Source organism: Mauremys reevesii, linkage group 5 (assembly GCF_016161935.1).
Source record: "Mauremys reevesii isolate NIE-2019 linkage group 5, ASM1616193v1, whole genome shotgun sequence".
Classification (NCBI taxonomy): Eukaryota; Metazoa; Chordata; order Testudines; family Geoemydidae; genus Mauremys; species Mauremys reevesii.
The window spans coordinates 71,997,901-72,012,610 of record NC_052627.1 but is presented as its reverse complement, the minus strand read 5'-3'; the positions used below and the strand labels follow the sequence as shown (position 1 = coordinate 72,012,610).

General features: G+C 38.3%; 1 long non-coding RNA gene across 4 annotated transcripts in view; it reads left to right on the top strand.

Annotated features, from left to right (window-relative positions):
* LOC120405766 overlaps nucleotides 1-14,710 on the top strand; it is a 73,841-nt gene that overhangs the window by 50,022 nt on the left and 9,109 nt on the right. For 3 of the 4 annotated variants that reach the window (XR_005598845.1, XR_005598848.1, XR_005598844.1), the window contains one exon: nucleotides 4,801-4,898. The exons of the other annotated variant lie outside the window; for it this stretch is intronic. This is a non-coding gene — a long non-coding RNA (uncharacterized LOC120405766). Of the gene's footprint in view, nucleotides 1-4,800; nucleotides 4,899-14,710 lie in introns of those variants that run through there. 4 annotated transcript variants of the gene reach the window in all.

Here is a 14,710-nt window from a genome sequence, read left to right as displayed (position 1 = left end):
AAGAACGTAACCACTTCTAACTCAGAGAAACAAGGCGGGGAGGTAATATATTTTTGTTGGATCAACTTCTGTTAATGAGAGAGAGGAGCTTTCGAGCTTACAGAGAGCTCTTCTTCAGCTCATTTTCTGAAGAAGAGCTCATGTAAACTGAAAAGCTTGTTTCTCTCACCAACAGAAGTTGGTCCAATAAAAGATATTACCTCACTCACTTTGTCTCTCTAATAGCCTGGGACCAATGTGGCTACAGCAGCACTACATACAAGTTCTTACTTAGTTATTCTGGGGAAAGGGAATTTTTAATCTTCAAGAAAATATCTGGAGATTAGATTATTTAAAACTGTATATTCTTATCCTTCAAACCTTTATTCATGTGAGCTGGCCTTATCCTGAGTAAGTACTTCTCACAGGAGAGAGGGTTTGTAGGATTATGCCCCTCTGTTATTGCACCAATGGATAACTGCTATATGAGAGTTAAGAGTTAAGCTGAGCATGAGAAAAGCATGCAACTAATTTTAGATATGTACGAAGAACAATATCTTATAAATAAAATGTCTACAGACGTATTTAGTGAATTAATAAATTTATTAAGTGTACCAATCTGACCTTTAAAGGTCAAGGTAAATCTATACAGTCTGAGGTGGTAGACCTCTCAAAGTGGTCTTAATCATCACGGTAACTATGTGACAGCACATTTGATGAAAGCTATACAAATGTAGTATTGTGCCCAAAGTGCAACTCTATGCCTTCAGTACAAACAGATTTTGAGAGAGACGTTATGCCTTTGGTAACGGGCAGTACTTTAAAAGTATATCCTTAACACAAATCCTTCCAATGAACTATGTGCAAGCAGAGTTCTTAAAAAGAATTTATTTGAAGGGAAGAATACATGGCCCAGCAGATTTACTATTTGCTGTGCTTTCAATTCATTCTTCTAACACCTCTACACAGAGATTTCACAGCAATATACACAATTATTTGAATCAGAAAGTAAATCTATCTGAAATAAACCATAAGTATACCCCCATGCTTAATATTTGCTTGCAGTTTTGTAAGGGATGGAGTGGTTGGCTGATAGCAAAGGTTTTTGTTTCTTTTTTTTTTTTCCCTCCCTGGATGATTTATATCAGTATGTGTCATTGATGCTGTAGAAACACTTCAGCAGTTAGCTGGAAGCTAGAGGGCTAGATTTGCAAAGTTAGACTCAGGCAATTGTGTGTATTCATCTCTGTGTGCCACATTTATAAATGCAAACACCCAATGTGCCTGTGCATATGGGATATTTGCACCAAATATGTTGGGTGCACAGCTAACTCTGAAAATCTGTTCTCCAGTCACCAGTGGATAGTTCCTAACTTGTCATACATAGTGAATTATACATATTGCCAAACAAAATATGCATTTTCTTTGCTTATTTATTTTAAATGTAATGGAGAAGCCACTGCTGTTCTTCCAGCTTCCAGTAACATTACAGCATATAATTCATTCTCCCTAAAACCACAGATATGTTTTGAAGGGGTGGGTGTAGAATTAATCATCTTGTGAAGCGTTTATCCTTTTATGGTATGAGGAGCCAAGCTCACCTTTGGGCTGTGTCCAAAGAAAAAAAATCTACAGAGAAAAAATGTATTCCTGGAAAGATATGAAACTATGCCAGGCATTAACATTGATAGCATGTTGATCTAGCTTCTGTCTTTCCTACTGCACTCATAAATTACCGTTCCCTCATCAAATCTAAGCAACTCTTCTTTATTCACATTTTCATTGACTTCTTTGCACACAGTGAACAGCACCCTATCCCTCAGACATACTCTGTTCCTCCTCCTCTTTACACAACTACTCCTTCCTCATTGCTTTCACTGTTCCTCTTCTTTTCTCCTTTGTCTGTCTCCCACATTTTGCCCCCAGCAATTGTGCCCTGTTTGAACTTCTCTACTCCATTGATTTCAGTTGCTACCTTTATGCTGATAAGGCAGACGTGCATCTCCATATCTCATCTTCAGTCCTGGCTTGCGTTACTATAAGCCACTTTAATATCTCCTCCTGGGTGTCCTGCTGCTTCCTAAAATTAAATATATCAAAAACTAAACTTCTCATCTTTCGTCCTAACTTATCTTCCTTCCCCACTTCTCCCTTATTGTTGACAACTCCATTATATTCTCAGTTACTAAAGATGACAACTTTGGAGTGATTCATTCTTTAACTCTTCCCTTTCTGTCACTTTTTATTTCCAGGTTCTCAGTAAATCCTCTTGCTTTGTCCTCTACATCTCAAATACCTGCCACTCTGCTTCCTAGCTCCATTCCTAAAATAGAACTTAGATCCCTGCCCTCACCATCTCTCACCTAGATTATTTTTATCTACCCAGCCTCCCTGCTTCTTCAGTTCATACAATATGCTGGAACTAAAATCCTTGCAGATAACAGGCAACTCTCTACTGTGATCAGGACTTCTCTTGTTTCCTCTGTTTAGGTTCTAATATCATGATACACGAGTGCCTTCCAGGTCTCTAAGACCAAACAAAGCATGTGGAGCACCAATTAGTTGGCTTTAACAGTGTCCCAGCAGGGATTGGCAAGTAGTCTTGTGACAATAGAAAATAACCTGCTAACAACCAATCCTAGGTCATGACCCAAAGGTTAAGAATCACTAACTTAGAACATTGAATTTCTCTACTGCCATGGTTGTAGGTTTAGTTTGTACTTTCCAAGGGGTTAAATACAAACTGTTGTAGAAGTTATTTTGTATATAGTAGAAGGTATTTTAATTTATTTTCCCTATATGTCAGTTAATCATCCAATATTGTGCTATAGCTTATAGGAAACGCATTCGTTGTATTCTTTAATTATTCTGTAAAATAACTTTGCTGTACATACAGGCTGTGATTTAGCATAATACACAAAGTACTTTCTTTTTTACACTTGATAACAGTGCAAAAAATGACTAGTTTCACTTTCGTTGCTTGTGATTCCTGTGTTAGCCTGAGAATAGCATTACCTAATTTTATTTTTAGAAATTTTTTAGGTAAAACAATTAAGAGAGCAAGTAGAAGAAATTTCAGCCACAACAACTCCTTTTCATTCATAATTGCTTTGAACCACCATCCTCTGAAAGAGGACTCCCCTGAGTCAAGGTTTATAGTCAATCCAAAAAAAAGTGTGTGGGGGGGTACTTTACTTTGCCATTTTAATTGTAGGATAGGGGCCTTTAACTTTCCAGGAGGCTTTACTAAGAAAATTTCTGCTGAGCAGAACTTCCTTGAACCTAGTAATCAGAGCCACAGGATATGTGTTAATTGTCCCTGACATGCAGAATTATCTGCAGTTACCCAAGCTCATAGCACCACTGCAGACATATTATTTTTCAAAAACAAGGTTTAAAATTATGTACAAATTAAATTACCAAAAATTGACTCTCATTCAAATAATGTCATAGGACTGACTTAAACTGCAAAAGCAAGAAGAATCAAAGCCAAGGCTGAAACTCTGTCCTTAACTCACCCTATTGTAACTCTACCCCTGTGTATAGCAGTAAAAACTGTGTTACAAGTGAGATCACCCCTTGTTTATAGATTCCTGTTGTGCCAAGCCATACCTGGGTTGGTTAAACATAAAGTTTATACCTTAATTTTGATTTTCCTTGCTTCTCTGGTCTAAAATCAGAAATTTCAATGTTATGTACAACATCGGGGTTCTTTCCTTAGTATGAGCAGTATAAAAGAGCATGCAAGAAAGAAAAGGACAGTTTTGTTGAGTCTTGAGGAAATGTCTGAGTCAATTTCAAATCAACATGTGTATATGTCTCAAAATGTACAGAGTTTTAACAATTTTAGAGGAGCTTATACAACATTTTCCTTGGAATTATTTGTCATAGTTGACAAACATTGAGTAATTCATAAATAATCAATTTAACAAATTTCTATTTATTTTCTGATTGTAACATCCCCAAAACAAGTCATGATTTAAATCTATTCTTTATTTGTTTATAGTTTCTACAAATAATTCTTTTTCTATAGCTTGTTTCAAGTTGTTGGAAGTATTCCCAATTCAAAAGACAAAATTTGAGCTGTTTTGATTGGACACAAATCACATGTTAGGAATGGCTATACTGTTGGTGGCTTGTACCTACCTCTCCTAATTGGCTAAGAATTGTTCGCACCTCTTCTTTTTGTTACTCTGTCTCTATTGTTCACCCCAGCTCTTGTTTCATCCTTGCATTAAATCTTGTCTTTTAGACTAAGTTCTCTAGGGCAAGGCAATCATTTTCTATACTTCTGTACAGCATCTAGCACAATGGCGTCCTGACTTGCTTCATCTATAGGTGCTACTGCAATATAAATGTTAAATAATAATGTGCTCTAATTGGATGAGCATAACTCTGAATCATTTTATCCTGTGCTAATTTTGACATTCAAATTCAAAGTCTGCTTTCAATACATATTCTATAACACTTACCTAAAATGTTCTGTTTCAACAAATTTTGCTGTTAGTAAATTCTTTATAAGAATATTCACTGAAAGGGTGAAATTCAACTCTGCTGCAAGCATTTCCAATGTCTGTGAACCACTAAAGTCCTCTGTACCAGCATTACTTTTGCACAAAATGAACTGAATGGGAGTTAACATAGTTGAAATTAATTCATTTAAAAATCTGAATGAATATTCATGGAATTTTTTTTGCAATAACAGTCCAGTTCTACTGTTAGTTATGGTGATTCCACTGCTTTTGGCTATACCAAGTTTGCTGTCTTATAGATCTGTTAATAATGGATCATTGATTTTATGGCATTTTCTTTTCCTGCCAGGCCACATTGTGGAACTGACTATGAATGGGGGACAGTTGAAAGTCAAATTAATAGACATCAGATACTGCAATGAAAATAGTGGTGTGATGGGGAAACAGGTTCAAGTTTAAAAACTAATGTTAGCCATTAAAATGTTACATTTGTGATGGATTTTTACCACTAAATATTGACTTGAACTTAAAATAAAAAGGTATTGTAATTTATAGCATTTGTGTTTTTAGAGATAAACTCAGAGCTCAAATAGAAATTTATCTTATTTATATCAACAGCTAACAACAGACAGTGCACTAGACGTAAAAAAAATGTAGAGATGACTTATTTCAGACCCTTTTTATACTATTCTTAGTTAAAAATAACCTCAAGAAACTAGTTAAATCCTTAACGTGGACTCGGTACTTTAAGAAAGAAAACAAATACATTTTCAGATTTAGTACCATATAAAAATCTGCTGCTGCTCCATACACAGTAATTTCCTCTTAGGAGAGGATGGCTTTGTTGTCTAAGCTGCGTGATTGAAATAAATAGACCCCGTGGAACCGCCAGTTTAAATCCCAGCAGGATTCACTCAGACTTCCATCTTGCCAGGGTATATATAGTTCCATGCAGCTAACTATCTGTATGTCTTTCAGATAAGACCTTATAAATGTAGGTTCTGTCTGCTGTGCTTGGACATTAAATACTCTATTCCACCTTCTGTAAATGTAGAGGTTTGCCATGGAGTTCTTAGCCAAAATTCTTCCTCTACTTCCCTTCCCACAGTCTTGCACCTTGTTAGTTACCACCTTTAACTCCAGAGCTGGCTGCATTTCACTGGTGCCACATGTAAGTGTGTAGGGCTATTTCATCCCTTTCAATGAAAAAAAAACTGCTCAGGGGCAAAGTTACACATGAAACTCTGTGAGTTGACACTTGCAGAGCCCCCATCGTGGTATCCCATTAGGTAAGAGGAGTTTTTGTGAAGGGGATACGTGACATGGTCCTCTAACTGTAAAAATCCTCCAAGAGATCCTGTGTGTCTTGGGGCAGCCAAAGAAGATGAATTCCTGCCTATTAGTCCCTAAGCATCTCTTTTCCCCAGCAGCATGGCCCCCTTAGGATTTCTGCTGTCATCACCTCTTCACTTGTGCCCGGGTGAAAAGGTAGTGATGGCCTGGTCTCTGTGGGAGTTAAACTCCCATAGGAAATTTCCCCATCGGGTGCTAGAGGTTGATTCCTGTAAGATGTTTGCACAGTGCCTATCACATTGGGGTCTTGGGCAGTACTGGGAATGTGGCTTTTAGGCCTTACTGCAATACTACTAATAATAATAAATACTAAAGAGAGCAGATATTTCCCAGCCATGTTCCCCTCCAGCCAGGACAACCAATCAATGCATTCACGTGGAGAAATTTCCCATCAGCTCAATGAGGGAGGGGGGATTTAAGCTGTGCTGGCTATCTTCTTTCCAACAGGCTTAGAATCTCTAGTACGGGATTTTTAGCCCCTCTGGGTTGCTAACCACCCCCTATTCATGCCAGTGGCTAAGGATTATATCAGGACATAGAATAAATCATACAAAGTACATTTACACTTTAATGACCAAAGTATGGCTTCCCCAGCACAGATAATCCAGAGTGGAGAGAAGGCAAAGGGAAGCACCTCTGCCACCTCACAAGACACTATGCCAGCTTGTGCCTGATGCAGGCATAGTAACTCCAGCCATCACTACTCAATCACTACCATACCCTAGAACACATCCTCTGCCTCTGAAAGCCATAATGTAACACAAAATACTCATGCATCAGACCCGAACAGTTCAAATGAAGTAGTACAGCCTGATATCCTTTTTCATTGCCCTTCTGGTAGGGCTCAGGTCTGCAATGCCCCTTGCTTTCAAAGAGAGGGGATTGTGCTCAGCACCTCACAGGATAAGACCCTTAGGATAAAATAAATTAAACTCCAAAAAGATGTCAAAAGGAAATGAAAATCAAAAAAACTATGGCCAGGTCTACATTATAAACTTACATCGGTACAACTACGTCACCCTGAGATGTGAAAAATCCACCCCCCCAAGCGATGCAGTTATACTGACCTAATCCTCAATGCAGACAGCGCTATGTTGATGGAGAGCTTCTCCCTTCGACGTAGCTACCGCCTCTCGCAAAGATGGATTAACTACACTGACGGGAGAAGCTCTCCTGTCAGCATGTTTGTGTCTTCACTGAAGCATTACAATGACGCAGCAGATTTGTAAGTGTACACTTGCCCTATGTTGAAGTGTTGTCAAATGTCCACTGTAAACCCACAAAAGCAACATATGGTTGAAACAGCACCCTTAGTTTGTTCCATTATTCTTAACTCTCTCAACAAATATGATGGGTTACACAAATGCAAACAGTTATTGGTTTTGTATTACCTAGCCATAAAATATACATTCCCACAAGTGCATGGAGATAGGGAAGACTAGATCCCGTATTGTGGCTATAATATAAACGCTGAAGTCTGAATTTCCTGTTGTTGTTGTTGTTTTGTGGGATTAAGTCTGATCCTGAATTTATTTCAACATGTTTTTATGGTTTAGTAGGATGATTGTCTGAATATGAAATATTAAATGAAACCTGATTGTTGGAGCATGAACCTTTCATCATATATTGGAGCATGAACCATTTGTCAGGTTTAACATGGTCATAGTTACACCAGCTGAGGATGTACCACACACTCTGTGCCTGAGTGCTACATTTTGCCTTTGGACCTTTGATTTAACTGACAGATGTAAGAGAAGAAAAAACATTCAGACAAATACCTTTCTAGTGATGGCACAGCTGTGGATGATGGACAGACTACTGTTCTTTAAACAATATGCAGGAGAGATGAGGGTCAGGGTATCTCCTCTTTTTTGAATGACAGAAGATCCTGGCTTAACTGAAGATCCTCAGTAAAGCTAGGAAACTGCTACCAGACCTTTAACAGCAAAAGCAAAGATCAGTTTCTGAGATCCATGCAGTAAGAGCCTGATGGTATTATTTGGCCAAAAACCCGAAATGTTTATTATAACCCAAGCCTCAAATGTGTTTCATCAAGGTTCATGAATGCTTTGAATGAACTAGGGCTGATTTATGGTCTTGGCTGGAAACTATGAGAAACACAAAGGTTTCACCTCATTTCCAACTCAAACCTGGTATAATTTGTGAGTGTCAGCTGAGATTTACTTATGAGATTTGGAAAGTCATGCAGATTCAATATTCAAAGTAAACCAGGGGGTGCATAGTCATGCAAACCACAAAGGCTTACATACAACTTCTGTGAAGCAAACACAGTCAATTTCATTCACATATATTCTGTAATCAGCAGGAAAAACCCATCATATACCCTCAGTCTCTCTTGTCTTCCCACATCCTGTTTCTTCTTATCCTCCTAGCCTCTCTATCTCTCCTTCATCTGCTCCTCTTCCCTGAGTATCTTTCATCTTCTTTCCCACATATCTTCCCTACACTAACACATTGTTGTTCTTGCCACTCCCTCTCAGTTGCTTCCCTCTCCACATTTCTCTCTCTCTTATCCTTTCTGATCACAGGGCTGGCTGACCTGCTCACTCTGTATGCCCCTGCCTCCTGCTATCTCCAGTCTTTGCTGTCAAAGACTGTACAGAGCATGGCACAAACCAGAGTCGATGCCCCTGGGAACAGTACAGCAAGAAGTCAAAAAACTGGTTCAGCACAATAAAACAGTGCCTTACAGAACGGAGGTGGGTCACCATTTTCAACGTTGGAGACAGTGGAACAACCCTTTATAAATACAATCGATGTGTGTCTGAGCATCAGTTTTTGTTGCTTTGTTAATCATTTGCCTGTACTACTCAGACCCTAGGCCTGAGCCTCAATGGCATAAAGATCAATCACGTCTTAGTGGTAGCAAAGGACTTCTCAATCTCCACTCATGTCCCAAAAACTAGTGGCCATTACCACTTTTGTTTGAACTTATGCCCAAGTCCTTGACTTTTTATCTTCTACAGATTTGAAAAATACAAATAGCAAGTAATCAAAAATGAAACCAGTTCAGTCTATAACTTGTGACTATTGTCTTCATGTCCTTTGCAGTCAAATGCACAGGCCTGTGGCCAGCTTTGCTTCTTTATTTAGATTTATGATACTGTACATGACTTTACAATTATACTGGTGCTATTTAATAAGACCAACACTGAATACCTTGCAGAAGACAGTGTAATGGATTAAGAAGCAAAGTGAATGGCATTGGAAGGCACAAGCAATTACTGAAAAGGTGTCCAGACATAAAGCAAAGTTATAGGACCCTGTTTCAAACGATAACTTCCACTGTCAATTAGTTCTGTTCATATGTGTCATCAAAACTCAGGCATAAGGCAACTGGAACAAAAATGTTTACATTTTACCAGTGTTTTATATTCAATTAAACATCGTTGCTGCTATTTACATAGTTGAATGGCACTACATTTACACCCTGCAATTTCATGTTATTTTTATGTAAATATTTATTTAAAGCCAGACATAAATTCAAATTAGTTCTGAACGAGCCACTAAAATAAAATAAACTTAAATTTAGTGTTGATCACAAATTATTATAAAACTTAAGCAGCAAACTTGTTAAAATACAAAGTGAAAAGCAAACAATATTAAACCAAGCTGAGCACATTTAGGAGAAACTAGCATGCAAGCTTGCTTAAAAAAAAGAAAAGTTTTCCTATTTTGCTAGATTTTATCAGCTGAGGGTAAACTTAATTTAAATTCAGTGGAGATCTTAACTCAAACATGCCTAAATGGAACAGTTAGAGCACATGCGGATACCTGAATTTTTGCTTTCAGCATAAAAACTGGGAGCAGAATTTGGCCCTCAAATTCCAATTCTAGTACAATGCATAAAGGACAGTTTTATTCTTCCATCCTGTTTTCTATCAAAACCTCTGAAAAGCACATACTCCCTCACCAGCTTGCCAAAAGTAAACCAAAAAAGAAAGAATGGAAAAGCGCAAAATTAGCTCATAAGTCTCCTTCACTCCTGTTTGCCTGACATCCTGTTTCTCTGTGCGAATCAAAGTTGTACCTAATGTAAGTTAGACTGTAAACTCCTCAGAGTAGTGACTATCTCTTTAGCCCCTCTGCAATTCTCTCCATGTCCCCTTAAAATGTTATGTATAAATATTAAATACTAACAGGCCAAATCTTTAAACATGTTGGGCATTTACAAATTCCCCTAAAGTCAATGGTAGTTGCAGGTGCTCAGCAACAAAAACTAAAAGCTTGAAAGTCTCACCTGGTTTTGTGCTTCCTTACAAACTTAGAACCCAGATTGTGTTCTTTTAAAGACTGATGAGTCACAAGTGTTTTGAGCAAACCAGTGGCCCAATTTCAGGGCAACATGGCCCTGATTTTCAGATTTCCAGATTAAAAACTGTCAAAGTGGAGTTAAAGTGGAGAGTACATATTACTAATTTAGGTTAAAACTATTACAAGAGTGTTGTAATTATACAAGAACAAACCTAAGAAATTCAGATAAACACTAAAAGAAATCTAGACACCTTTAGGATATGGAAATGTACAGTGAAAGCAGCAAAACAGCCTTAACACTGCCCTGTAGGGACACTGTGAGGAGGAAAAGAATGAAACAAAAATCTAATGTGTCTTTAAAAATCAATGTAATCTAATATGGAACCATGAGCACTTTTATGCACTGATCATATTCCTCTGGTTATTTCATGGATCACTACAGGGTGGAGTTAAAGTTGTTTGGGTGCATTAACTGCACATTTCCATACTTTAACATGCTTGCAGTTCTTGTAAGATTCACCTTCCCTCTGACAGCACATTCATCCCTGAGGGCAGCTTGATTTCCTTCCCTTTGGGAACTTTGGGAGGCAGTGGGCATGTTATACTTTCTATTCTAAGACCAATAAGTATATTCATGCTGGAAAAGAAACTAAACCAGAGGTGAAACTCACCCTAGCCAGCAGGTCTAAATAACTCCTATACATCCCTTAAGACACCCTTGAAGCCATATTTTTAGAGATGAAATGGTATTAAAGTGGTGCATAGGCCTTATGTTGGGGCTCTGCACAGGGCTAACTTCACCTCCTGAGAACAGCAGGAAGTTATGTGATTTCAGTTTGCCACCAAGGTGCGTGCTGTCCCTGGTGACTCTGATATAGAAGTGTAAATTACCAACTACTGAATACAGAAATTGTCATTAAAGAAAGAGTACAAGAGGAAGAGGCCCATCACAGAGCCACAGCTACAGAAGGAGGATAATGATTGATTTTCTTACCACTCAGCAGCACCAGTGAAGCTACAAACATATATTGTTTTTACTCCTCTAGGAGTTATTTATTGGACAGAGGGAGGGCGGATAGCACTTCCTTTGAAGTCAAACATCTTGCTTGGATAAGCAGATACGTTGCATGAAATGAAGTAATAAAAGGACAAAATGCTTTATTAAATCTTCTTTATCACAATAGTGTGTTCCAATAGCATGATCTAATTAAAGACGTATATGAACCCCTTTTCATCTGAGGATTAGTTCAGAGGCCTTCATTTATTTCGAAACAAATATACTGCTGAACAGTTTCCAAGATTTCCAATGATGTATTCTTCCCATTTTGTCTATTAGGTATTTAGCTACCTCTCCAGGGTCTGTTTTTAAGGGAATAAAAGATGACTGTGGTTTAGGGGAAAAAAGGACATGTGGTCTTTTTTTATTATTTCTATGGGAAATACTCTGATGATCCATTAAATACAATAAAACTTCATCATTTTTCAGAACCTTCTCTGATATGGAAAGATGTGTGATGAGGAGAGAGTTACTATATCAGTCCCAGTGAACAAAGGGTTAACTTTAACTCGGCTTTCCCCTCTGGTTGGATAGGTGCTCGGGGAAGCAACTATAAAAGCAGCTGGTTGGAAGACACAATAGGGTGAATATCTGAGGAAAGCTGATTGTCTGTAGGAAGCCCATGGTTCATAAAGACCGGGTAGAACCCTAAGCAAGAGAGTTATTCTGTTTATTCTCTGCTTGTGCTAACTATTTTGCTTTTAAACATTAACCCTTAAGGCAAATACTTTGCTGGGTGACTAAGCAGAAAAAAACATCTTCAGTCCATTGCCTATGCTCAATTATCCCTCTATTGTCCACAGTTGGCTTTGGTTTCTTGACATCCACCATTTGCCTTATCCATATTTCCCTTTCTACTCCAGCAAATGGGGTTTTATTGTATTAGGAACAAATGAACTAAAAAGAAGACCTAATCCTCTATAAGAACATGTTTTATTTACTACTATACAGTAAAACTGTTAATTTTCTGTTGGTTTCAGGTTTCTAACAGGTAGGATTTGTGAACTTGACAAATAACTCCAGCCATTGCTGCCTGCTTCAGAATCATTACTAAAGTTATTTGAGCAGTAGACATGAAAAAATTGTAACTCTCCAAAGGGCTGATCCTGAAATTAAACTGACCACTCCCTTTCAGGTTCTTAGCAGTTTGCAAGATCAGGTTCCAAACAAATTAACATGAATTTTGTACGGAAGGACCTGATGCACTTTTGGAAACTCATCTAGATATTGGTAAATTTTTCACTGAGCTAGAGTGATTAGCTGTGGTCAGTCCCTGTCAGGAAACAAAACTATTGAACTGGTGAAACGTCATGCATTAACTTACTGCATCATTCAACTTTGCTATTGGGGTACTTTTTTCAGTGTGGCTAATACAGTACTGTCCTATCAATTCACTTTTGTTTTGGGTTGGAGCCTGGTGGAATGGGTGGGCCCCCCTCCACGCAACCCCCGTGGCAGTCGGGTTGTCGCTGTGACCACTAGGCCATGCTCCCCAGCCAGACTCCAAGTGAGGACCATTACACCAGGAAATAGCTTGATCAATTAATAGTCATATGAATAGCAAGTTAAATTTCTCTAGGGGCTGCTATACAACAGTTGTAATGGATTTTTGTGACCATTGATGAGCAGGTTGCAATAGTACCAGTTGGTTAACAATGCCCACACTTATAGTTTGGAGCAGGTGGGTCTTATAATTTAGTTTCCCGCTTAGAAACTAAAAAAACTGTTGTATGAATTCCCAAATCTGCTTTTCATACAGCTTTACCATGCTTGCAATTCTTGTACGATTCACCTTGCCTCTGACAGCACATTCATCCCTGGGGGCAGCTTGACTTCCCTCCCTTTGGAACTTTGGGAGGCAGTGAGTATGTTATACTTTCTATCCTAAGCACTTGATGAGGAAGAAAAAGGGAGTCTGCTCCAGCTTTAGGAGACCAGATAATGGAAGGCATGTGAGAGGCAGCAGATTAATATTAAAAAATATGTCAAACAGGGATGAATTTTCAGGAAGGATTTGAAGGAGTTTGCTAGGTACAGAGGAAAAAGGAGACTGATCTAGCATCATGAGCCCAAATTCTGAGGTCCTTATTCAGTCTGAGGTCAGTGGAAGTTTGCCTGAATAGAACCTGAGCAAGAATCTGATGATCTGTCTGAATTAAACAGACCTACTAAAATAATAATAGCAATACAGTCGGGGTACTGCTATGGATAGTAGGTTATGACCAAAATTTATAAGAAACTCAAAGGGCCTTCATTAGACTATAGGATATAGTTTACATTTTCAGACCAAATGCATTCAGTCAATGGTTAAGGGCTTGTCTACACATGAAAATTAATCCAGAATAAGATAGAGTGTGAATTTAAAGTGTATTAACTAGTTCTGATTAACTCCATGTTTGGATGCTCTTATTTCAGAATAAGAGTGCTTGATTATGAATTAGCTTAATCTATTTTGGATTAATCAAGAATAGTTCATCAGGAATAGCTATTCCGGAATAACTATTTTTGTCTCTCCATGTAGAGAAGCCTTAAAATAGATCAAAATAGGAGCAAGAACTCCTCCATTTTGCTGGATGTCATCACAGGTCTAGTCACCTAATAATGTGTCATTGCATTGGCTTCTTTATTGTTTTTTTTATATGTGATCCTGGGTTGCAACAAGAGGAAAAGAATGAGGACATGAGAAGAAATATAGCTGAAAGGAGCTCCTGTCCCCCTATCCCCATGTGGCCCAGATGTAGCCAAACAAAAGTAAATGTGTGTGCGCATGCACATATAGTGTGCGGAACTTCCCTGGTACTCCACACCCCATTCCAAAAAATGCCAGTGTTTAGACTGGGTGGGGAATCTGTATTGGTATAGATACAAATTTTAAAAATGGGAGGACAAGAATAATTTGGAAAATCAATTTAAATTTCCTACATTTAAAAAGATTGTAAAGACATTTTGAAAGAGTTTTTCTGCTAAAATTTATTACGCAATGAACATCTGTCTTTCCCCCAAGAGGAAGGTGATGAAGGGGGAGATTTTCTTGCTGAAGAGAGGGTGTGTTTAGAGGACTGCAGTCTAGAACACCTCTTCTTTCTTCCTTGGATGCTGATGCTGCCCTGCCTATTGGTGGAAAGACTGAGAGTGCCCAAAATTTAGTCCAATGACAAGCACCAGCTTCTGCTGTCCTCACTTCAGATTGCCTTGCATGGTAACTTTTCACCTCACCAGCCAAGAAGGGGAAGCTCTGCGATAGGAAGTCTTCTGCAAACTAGGGTAGAAGGCGAAGAGGGAGATTTATTCCTCTGCTTTTAGCAAAGGAAGGGAAGTCACGCTCACCTTTAGTTTCACTCCTGCATTTAGACAAGGCCCAGTCAAAAGCCCAGTAAAGTCAATGGGAGTCTTTCCTTTCCCTTGCATAGCCTTTGGATCAGGCTCACATTGCATACTAAAATAAAGAGGAAAACTATGATGCTTCTCATCTGTGCAAATGTTTTATTTTTGTTTGTACCAATTTAATTCTATTTTTATAAAAATGCTGGTACAATGTAGGCCATCATTTATAGGGAAAAAAACCTGTGGTCTA